The sequence below is a fragment of the Elephantulus edwardii genome, unplaced genomic scaffold, assembly GCF_000299155.1.
Source record: "Elephantulus edwardii isolate Elephantulus edwardi_28Jun2011 unplaced genomic scaffold, EleEdw1.0 scaffold00223, whole genome shotgun sequence".
Taxonomy (NCBI): domain Eukaryota; kingdom Metazoa; phylum Chordata; class Mammalia; order Macroscelidea; family Macroscelididae; genus Elephantulus; species Elephantulus edwardii.
This window is the reverse complement of record NW_006399973.1, coordinates 3787903-3798291: the sequence shown is the minus strand read 5'-3', so window position 1 is coordinate 3798291 and position 10389 is coordinate 3787903. Positions and strand designations below refer to the sequence as shown.

At 43.2% G+C, this 10389-nt stretch overlaps 1 pseudogene; it reads right to left on the bottom strand.

Annotated features, from left to right (window-relative positions):
• Positions 1-8541: 8541 nt before the first annotated feature.
• On the bottom strand, positions 8542-9063 carry LOC102869941 (annotated as a pseudogene).
• Positions 9064-10389: the final 1326 nt, after the last annotated feature.

The window sequence follows — 10389 nt, the reverse complement described above, 5'->3', positions numbered from 1 at the left end:
GAGAACCATTTTCCTCCTGAGAAAACAGCTGGTGGATTCTTTTGAGGTTAGCAGTGTAACACCTTATCTACTAGGCTACCAGAGTTCCCGGAGGTATATAATAGCAACACAGCTCATTAGAGGTGATGTTAACCTTCCTCAGCTGGTTAAAGCGACCTCTGCAGGTACTTTAACAGAGAACTTAAAAAAAAGAAACACCAACCAATAGAGAACTGCCAGTGGTTCAAACTGGATTTAGAAGAGGCCGTGGCATGAGGAAATTTCATTGCAGATGCCAGATGGATCTTGGCTGACAGCCGAGAATACCACAAAAATGTCTATTTGTGTTTTATTGACTATCTGAAGGCATTTAACTGAGTGGATCATAACAAACACTGAGAAGAATGGGAGTCACAGAACATTGTGCTTATGTGAAACCTATACCTCGACCAAGAAATTGTTGTCCAAACAGCGCAAGGGTTGATGTGCATCAAGGCAGTATCTTTTCTCCATTTCTATTCAATCTGTATACCGAACATTCTAGAAGTTGGGTTTTATGAAGAGGAATGTGGGATCAGGATCTAAGGAAGACTCTTACATTATGCAGATGACACAACCCAGCTTGCTGGAAGCAAAGGCTTGAAACACAGGCTGCAGAAGATAAAAAGCTACAGCTTTCAATATGGATTACATCTTAACATCAAGAGGACAAAAAGTCCTCACCACTAGGCCAATAGGCAACATCAGGATGATGGAGAAAAGATTAAAATTGTCAATGACTTCATCTTACTTGGATCTACAATCGACATCCTTAGTACATCAGTCAAGAAATCAAGAGACAAGAAACACTGGGAAAATCTGCTGTCAAGCAACTCTCCAAAGTGCTAAGGAGCAACAATGTCAGTTTAAAGACTAAGGTGCACCTGATTCAAACCAAGGTTTTTATTACTTGTTAGGCATCTGACAGTTGAACAATGTCTACATCTGACAGAAAAGCTGTGGTGTTGGAGAAGAGTACTGATAAGCTATGGAACAAACAAGTGAGTCTTGGAGAAAATTTAACCAAGGTGTTCCTTAGATATAAGGATGATGAAATGAATTTCACATACTTTGTTTTGGGTTTTTTTTTTCATCTCACATACTTTTATCATGTTGTTAGGAGGGATTGGTCCTTGAAAAAGGACATCCTGCTAGGAAAAGTGGAGATTCAGAGAAAGAAAGGAAGACTCTCAGCAAATTGAAATGACACGGTGACTGTAACAATGGGCTTGAGTATATCCGAGGTGGTGAGTATGGCACAGGACAGGACAGGGTTCAGATCCATTGTCCACAGGGTTGCGATGAGTGATACACGATAGCACCTAACAACAATGACGTGAGCTGAAATGGACCCAGCAGCATACAACACTAAGGAGAAATGAAATGAAATTCAATGTAGTATTCTACATGGGATCCTGGGACAGGGGTAAGGGGAAGGGACATTGGTTAAAATGTTGTTATTGTTGTTGCCTTTGAGGTGACTACAACACATAATGACCCCATGAATGATGGACCTGATGGCACAGGATACTGCAGGGCTCAGATCCATCAGAGTAGAATGAGTGGCTATGAAATAAATGTAGTGTCCAGTCAGTCTCCATGGATCTGTGCTAGCTGCCCAAACCCATGCACCAGTCTTCAAAATCAATTTGTCATCGTGCTTCCAGCCTATAAATGAACCCAGTAATTCAGAATCGGCAAGGCATCATTCCTTTTGGATTTTTTTTCCTGGTTTTTAATTCTTTTCCCTTTATTGTGATTTTAATAAAAGTTTACAGAAAACTTGGGTTTTCATTCATTCATTGTTGTTCATTTTCCTCCCTACCCTCCCTCAGTGAATTTAATTTTATTTTTTTTAAATAAGTTCATTTTATTCTAGGTGATACGGAATTCTGGACATAACAAAGAATGAAGAGCAGATTCTGGTAGGACTCTGGATTGTGTTTACTTTGCACGGCTAAGATTGGAACAGCTGAGTGAGACCTGAGGAGGTGGACCATTGTGTGGTTTCTTTCTTTTTATATATATATATTTCAATGAAAGTTTATAAAGAACTTGGATTTCCATTCATTCATTGTTGTACATTTCATCAGTTCAACCCCCTAGTTTGCTTTTTTCTTTGGGAAAAAAATTCTTTCATTGTTATACAGTTCTTCCCCCGCCCCCCCCCCCAACCCCTCCTGTTCCCAGACCACTTTACTATGCAACTCTTATTCTGGATTCTTGTCATACCAATAATACCTAATCATATGTTCCTTTTATACAGTTCTCTCCTTTGTCTGTTTCAATGCCGTGTACACTATTTATCCCCTCTTTTCTTCGTTTCCTCCCAACACCCATATCAGTCCTGTTCTGTAACAGTGGCATTATACAGTATATGTCTTTTTGTGACTGAGATATTTAACTCAGCATAATGTCCTCCAGGGTCACCCATTTTGTATAATATTGCATGAGTTCCTTGTTTTTCAAAGCAGCATATTATTCCATTGTGTGGATATACCACAGCTTCTCTATCCATTGTCTGTTGATGGGCACTTGGGCTGTTTCCAACTCTTTGCTATTGTGAACAACACAGCAATTAACATGGATGTGCATATATCTGCTTGGGTGGTAGTTATGGTCTCTTCGGGGTATATTCCCAGTAATGGAATTGCTGGGTCAAATGGTGTTTCTATTTCCAACTTTTTGAGAAAGTGCCATACTATCTTCCATAGTATTCTTGCACCATTTTACACTCCCACCAAGAGGGAATAAGTGTTCCAGTTTTTCCACAACCTTGCCAGCATTTGTTGCTATTTTGCAGTAAGAATTTTGCTATTCTTACTGGGTGAGATGATATCTCATAGGTGTTTTGATATGTGGCTTCTTTTTCTTCATTGTTTTACAAAAGTTTCTTCTTAAATGTACATCAGGCTCCAAGACAACACTTCATTTTAACTACAGGTGTCAACAGATGTTATAGCAGAGAATTCAGATTTTTTAAAAGGAACAGAAGTAAGGTACATCATTGCCTTAGTTTTATTTTTTGCCAGATTTCTTAATTCCATGCATGGCCGGGATACATTTGCCCATGACCTTTGCTTTTAGTTTCTTGAGTTTTTTCTGTTCTTTTTTTGTTTCTGCTTGAAAGCCTTGTCTTCATCATCCATCTCCCTGGTCTGCTTCAGGGGCTTCTTCTGACCTCCTTCGCAGTCAGACATGGTGCCGGATGCCCCTTCCCCAGACCTGCCACTGAAACCAGTTCACTTTTCTTAAAAAAATATTCATTCACTTAGGCCAACACAGGATTCTACACCAATATATCTCATATACTAGCCATATCCACAATTGCATATGCTTATGGAAACTTCTTGTAATGATACTTTTGAAAGAAAAACATTTTTCAATAAAGTGACACTGGCAGAGAGAGAAACATTCCCCTCCCTTAAAAAATTTGTTCATTGTTGCATAATTTCCTCCCTCCCCGCCCACCTCTCTCCCAGCTGACTTTGCTATGCACCTCTTATTGGGGACTGTTGTCATGCAAATAATGTCTAATCATGTATTCCTTTTAAAGACGTCATCTGTTCCAATGCAGTGTTCATTATTTATTTGGCTAATACATTAGCACACAACAAAAAGGACCCCAGAAACTTCCCTTGCCTGACTGCCAACAAGATGAGTGCCATTGAGATGCCAGCGGTCCCCCAGTTAGCCAACTTCCAGAGTGGAGGGAAACTCCAGTCCCCACGCCTCAAGAAGGATTTTTAAGCTACAACCTTGAGCAGGCCCCATCCTTAATTACTCTTAGTCTAAGGCTCAGTGGCATCCACTTGCGAATTAGCTTGCCTCTGGAAACCTTATCAACCTGGAGAAAGGATGAAAGTTACACAAGTGTCTAGATTTTTCCTTCCTAGGGTCACTATGAGTCGCCTATGACTCGATGGCACTTAACAACAACAACAGCATAGAGAGAGATCAGTTGGCCTAGTAGACAGAAAGTGATGCTACCAAACCAAAGGTGGGTGACTCTAATCTGCAGCCCTCAGGCCTGCCTTTAATTGTTTTTGGTCAAATATTCTTCTAGGTCATATAGCCCTGGTCTGTACACTTGCCGTACAGTAGTAATTCGTGGTTGCTGTGAAGCTAAATACTGTGACTCTGATGTGTCCAGTGTGATAATGGTTAACCATGGTGGACAGTGTTTGGTGGAACTCCCTGGTAAAAATGAGCTTGGAAGCAGGAGTGGCATCCACTTCCGTAATAGCTTGCCTCTGGAAACCCTATGAACCTGGAGAGAGGATGAAAGTTATACAAGTGTCCAGGTCTTTCGTTCATAGGGTCCCTATGAATCGCCTACGACTCACTGTACTAGCCAGCTTTTAAAACCCAAATTGCTACTCACCAAAGTAGAATGTAGATCACTGATTTTGTGGACTATTATGCCAGTTGACTTTGCTGTCCCCCAACACTATGATTTTGATCCCTACACTCATTATTCCTTCTAGATATTTGGTTATGACTAAGAAATTGTCAAAATACTTGTCTGCATTTGCTTTGCTATATACGCTGTACATGGCTATATTTACAGCACATACAAATTCGTATGAAGAAACATCATCTCTCAAGCCTATATGTGGTTGAGGGTGTAGTCCTGTTCCACTAAACATACCTGTTCATCTTGTCTGCCTGCCTGTGTATCTACTTCTAGGTTAATGTTTGCTATCACTGATAAAACATTTTTAGTATTATCTTTGTCGTTTGTAACTCTTGTGCACATCTCAGAGTGTGCGCCCTATATCAAGTGCATGCCCTATATCTAGGATCTACTAAGAAAGCAACCCCAAGCCTAGCCAAGGGGCCAAGGAAGAGAGATTCCAAGTTCCTCATCTTAAGCAACTGCACTCAATATGTTCATGCTCGTATTCATCAGCAGGACAGGCCCCCAGGTCTCTGGGCATTAATAAGTGGCCTCAATTGGCTCAGGTAAGGGTTAACTGTTGGGGCTGTGAGGTTTCAGCTGGAAATGCTAGCTTATCATACCAGCCTCCCACTAGAGGCCTTTCCTCATGTTCCCACTTCCGGCCAGTGCCAGCAGTTACTCAGCTTACTTCCTGGTGAGGCTGACTCCCTGGGGCAGCCTGAGGACTAGGGCCCTGCTGAGGCCTCACGGAGAAGCCTGAGCAGCCAGCTGAGGGGCACCAGCACAGGGCCTGTGTATATTTCTGCAGCAGGAAGAAGAAGGACTCTCTGGTTGCTGAGTTGTAACCTGGGTAAGCACTATGTGGCCTTCAGGGAAAGCCTGACCCTGCCTCTGGGTGGGTGTTTCTGTACTCTGGTTTTGTCTGGTCTCAAAGTCTGATGCTGGATTTTAGGCCACTCGTCTGCCTCTGATTTTCCTTACCTTCCTGGAACTGGATAGATTCCCTAGCTAGAATTATAACCTCTTATATTTACAAAGCCCTTTCTCCTTCATGATCTCAAGATCATCCAAGCAGGGATCATACTCTCATAGGTAACAGCAGGAGACCACATCTTAGAGGAGGTGAGTGTTTCAGCCTGCCACACAGCTCAGTGGGTGAGCAGCCCTCTCAGCATGAATCTTCTGAGCTGACCTTCATAGGACCTGCCTGGGAGCAGGCACTCCATCTGAAGTGCCTCTGTATCACGGCCACTCCCCACCCCCACCCCACCCCCACCACACACACACATGTAGGATAAGGGAATGAATTTTATGTTGCCCAGAGCTGAGCTGCTGCTGGCCAGCTATGTATCCTGTACCTCTGGGGTCAACACATAGATGGGAGCTGGAAGGCTATGTCACCAAGTGTGGACCACGAATGCCCCTGGCCAGACACTCAAAAAGACAGTCAGGTCCAGATAAGCTCCAGAAGAATGGGAAAGTGGATTGGTCTAGCGGGAGAGCAGCAAGATGGGGAGGAGGAGAACAAGGAGCAGGCTGGGAGGGAGATGGGAGACACTGGGCCGGAGGTTTAGGTTTGTGTCAGGCTGTTCCTGCTTGATAGAGCCAATCTGATGGAAACAGCCCTTGCTTGCATTGACTGGGCTGGGGTGTCTGCTTAGACTTGAGAGAGGAGACTAGCTATCGACTGTATCGTCTTACTTGGTAGTCAAGTTTGCTACTTCCTCTGGCAGTTGACCAAGCTGCTCTGTAAAACATACAGGCAGATTTTCCAGATAAGGAGCTGGAGTTCTTAATTGGAGCCAAAGTGGGACTGGGCCTTAAGGTAATGCAGATGAGCATCACTTGAAAGATTTTGGCTTTAAAAATGAGGGAAGGATCAATTTGCATATGAAGACGGGCAAAACTTTGAGACTTGGTTAACAAAATGTTTCATAGCCATGCCAAACCTTTCCACATTATCATTCTTATTTTTAGGAGGAGGAGCAATACCATTTGAATATCCTCCATCTGGCCATAATCTTTATGACTCCCACACAAAGATTGTTGATGTTCTTGAGTACAATCCAGTCAGAACTGACTCATAACTGACCCTCCAGCAGGTTTCTTTCATCATCAGTGAAACTAGTGGTTTCAAACTGCATGCTTTTGAGTTGACAGCATAACTGCTTACCACTAGGCTACCAGAGGTCCCTCCACAAAGATTGGGTGGGACTATTTACATGAGAAGTGAGACGTGGCAGGGGATCATTACCATCTAGAAAGAAGAGCCAGGATTCCTGTACTGAGAGATAATCCTCTAGACAGGAGAGCTGTAACCCCAGAGAAGGCAGGAGAGAGTGAGAAACAGCAGCAGAGACATAATGGCAACAGAACTAAGAGACCAGCCAGAGATGTTCACCGGGAGTAAATTCTCCTACACTGAGGCCTTTGAACCAGTCTTTCCTTATACAGTCTCACAACCCACTGCTCAGAAATTTCAGAGAGGGGAGCTCTGGTGGCCTAGTGACAAGAAGCTGCAACTACAATCCCAGAGGTGCACGGTTCAAATCCACCAGATGCTCTGCCGGGGAAGGAGGGGCAATCTCCTCCCATACCAGTCAGATCTGATTTGACGGTACATGCACACAAAAATAATAAAATTAAAAAAAAAAGAAATTTCAGAGAAAGGATTGCAGACCATTCAATTTCCCAACCCCTTTGACCTCCTGGGTCGAGTTCACAAAGTTCTGGATAGGGAAGGAAGGGAGGGGATCAAGTGTCTCAGGTCCAGCACATTTTCTGAGTGGAAACAGGTGGGAAGAGATTGCTGTGAGTTCTCTGGGGGGGTTGTCTTGTGCCCAGGAAGCTCCCTACATGGAGAAAAATCCTTCCCTGGCCACCACTCTGCCATGAAAGGTATGGGGACACACCCAGGCTGATTGTCTGACCAGATGGTGAGGATGAAGTGGGAACATGAGCAGTCAGGCTTCACTCTGCCAAAGCCTCAGTTTCCCTCTCTGGGGTATAAGAAGGCTCTTAGATGGTGGCCAATCAGAGAGCTCGAAATACATGTAAAACAGTCCATGTGGATTCCAACCAGTCTCTCTGGATTTCAGCAAATGTCTTTTGGACTCTAGATACCCTGCTAGTCCAGGGGGGTGTGTTTGAAGAACATTTGTTCCTAAGACTATCATAGTCCCATGTAGCTCCCACTCCTCATTTATTGGGCCAGAAAGGATTGAATGAACTTCACCTTCACCAGAAAGTGGAAATGCCATTAGATACCATCAAGTTAACTACAGCTCATAGCAAACCCCAAGAACAAGAGGTCTGAACCTTGGCCTATCCTGTGCCATCTTCATCATCTCTGATACACGTGGCAGTCACTGTGTCCATTCCTCTAGCTGATGGTCTTCCTCTCTTTCATTGACCCTCCACCTTTCCAACCATGACGTCCTATGCAAGGTTTGCTCTCCCCTAATAGCTTGCTCAAAATATGTGAGACAAAGTTTCTCCATCCCAACCTCCCAGAATCACTCTGGTTGCACTTTTTTCCAAGATATATTTGCTGTTCTCTGGGCAGTCCACAGGATATTCGGTATTCTTCTCTCACACCACACCTTAAAAGCACTGATGATTTTTCTGTCATCCTTAGTCATTGTCCAACTTTCAGCTACATAACAAGTCAGTTAAAAGATCATGGCTTGAATGAGATGCACTTTAGTCTTTAAACAGATGTCATTACTCCTTTAAACCTTAGAGAGCTCCTTGACAGTAGACTTACCCAATGCAATACGTCTTTAGATTTCTTTGTTATTGTTGTTGTTGTTGTCTGGTTTTTATTACATAGTCATAACCTTAACTCTGCAATCCTGCTAACCTTGGAGGGGCAGAAAGAAAACATGGAACTCAAAAAACTGTAGCAAGAGCACAAAGATTAAAAGATCCAGCCTGTGTGAAAAACAGTGTATACGAATTTTGTAAATAAACCAGTATAAAATAATAATTTAATTTCAAAAGCGGGGGGAAGGTACTGCAAGCACACTGGGGGTAGCAGGGTGATCTCTGGAGCTAGAGAAGGGATGGTCTGGTGATTAAGAGAAAACACGAACTACAGATCACTTTGGAGTTGTCCACAGTCAGCAGTGATCTTCTTGTTGGTCTTGCCATTCCTGGACCCAAAGCGCTCCATGGCTTCCACAGTGTTCCTGCCTTTTCTCACTTTGCCGAAGACTACATGCTTGCCATCCAACCATTCAGTCTTAGCAGTACAGATAAAAAATTGGGAACCATTTGTACTGGATCTTGCATTTGCCATGGGCAGGATGCCAGGACCTGTGTGTTTCAGGATGACTTTCTTATCCATCAGACTTTCCCCCAGAGATGGACTTTCCGCCAATACCATTATGGCATGTGAAGTCATCACCCTGGCACGTAAACCTAGGAGTGAGTCTGTGAAGGCAGGAACCCTTGTAACCAAATCCTTTTACCCAGTACTCAGAGGGCAGATTTTTCTATTGTCTTCGAACTTTATCTGCAAACAGCTCGAAGGAGACACGGCCTAAAGGGTGGCCATCAGTGGAGATGTGGAAGCACAAGGAGGGACTGACCACAGCTGGGAGCAAGCTGAATGGACAAGTGTGCTGCGGAGACAGCGACATCTGCAAAGCGCATCTCCAGGTTTCTTGACTACTGGTGCAAAGGGTGTTGACTGTGGATCCAAGCAAGATGAAATAATTGACAACTTCAATCTTTTCTCTGTCTATCATGATGCTGCCTATTGGCTCAGTGGTTGGATTTTTGTTTTCTTGATGCTGAGATACAGTTTACCTTGAAGGCTTTAGTCTTTAATCTTCTGTAGCAAATGCTCCTTTTCGGTGAGACTGATTCTGTTGTCTTTGGCAGATAGGCAGGGGTCTCCCTTGACGAGGTGCCACAGTGGGTAGTGTCTGGCTGCTAACTGAAGGGTTGGCAGTTTGAGTCACATTAGCAGCTCTGAGGTTAAAAGATGGACAATAAATCTCCACCTATAAAAACTTATGGCCCTGGAAACCAGGTGGAGGGTCACTAAGCCAGGAACAGGTCAGTGGCAGTGGGTTAGAATTCCATAGTTCAGAGAGGGAGCAAGACAGGAAAGTAGACAGAGGACTGAGCTAGAGAAAATGAGTGGTAAAGGACAGAGACCAAGGACAGATACTTCACCAAAGTGGTCGGAACAGAACAGGCCCAGAGAACTGCCAGAAATTCAAACTGAACTTATAATAGGCCATGGAATGAGAGATATCGTTACTGACGTCAGATGGATATTGGCTGAAATAGAGAATATCAGAAAGATGTTGACTTGTGTTTTGTTGATTATGGAAAGGCATTTGACTGTGTGGATCATAACATGTGGATAACATTGAAAAGAATGAGACTCCCAGGACACCTACTCATACAAAACCTATACATAGACCAAAAAACAATTGTCCTAACAGAACAAGAGAACACAGCATGGTTTAAAATCAGGAAAGGTATGTGTCAGGATTGTATCCTTTCTCTATACCTATTCAATCTCTATATTGAACAAATAATTTAAAATGCTGGACCATATGTTAAAGAATGTAGTATCAGAAGTGAAGGAAGATTCATTAATACCCAGCATGAAAATATCCTTGTTTGCAGAAACTCAACAAGACTTGAAACACTACAGAAGACCAAAGACTACAGCCTTTAATAAGTTACATGTCAACCTTTTGTTGTTATTAAAGGCCATCAAGTCATAAGTGACTCATAGCGATGCTATGAATGAAAGACCTACACAATTGCATAACTTTCTTCATTTCTCCAAGTTCATAGGGTTTCTGGAGGCAAGCTATTTTGGAAGTGGATGCCACTCCTGCTTCCAAGCTTGTTAATTATGAAGCTCCACCAAACCCTGTGCACCATGGGTGACCAATATTGCATTTGGCACATCAGAGTCACAGTGTTCAGCATCACAGCAACCA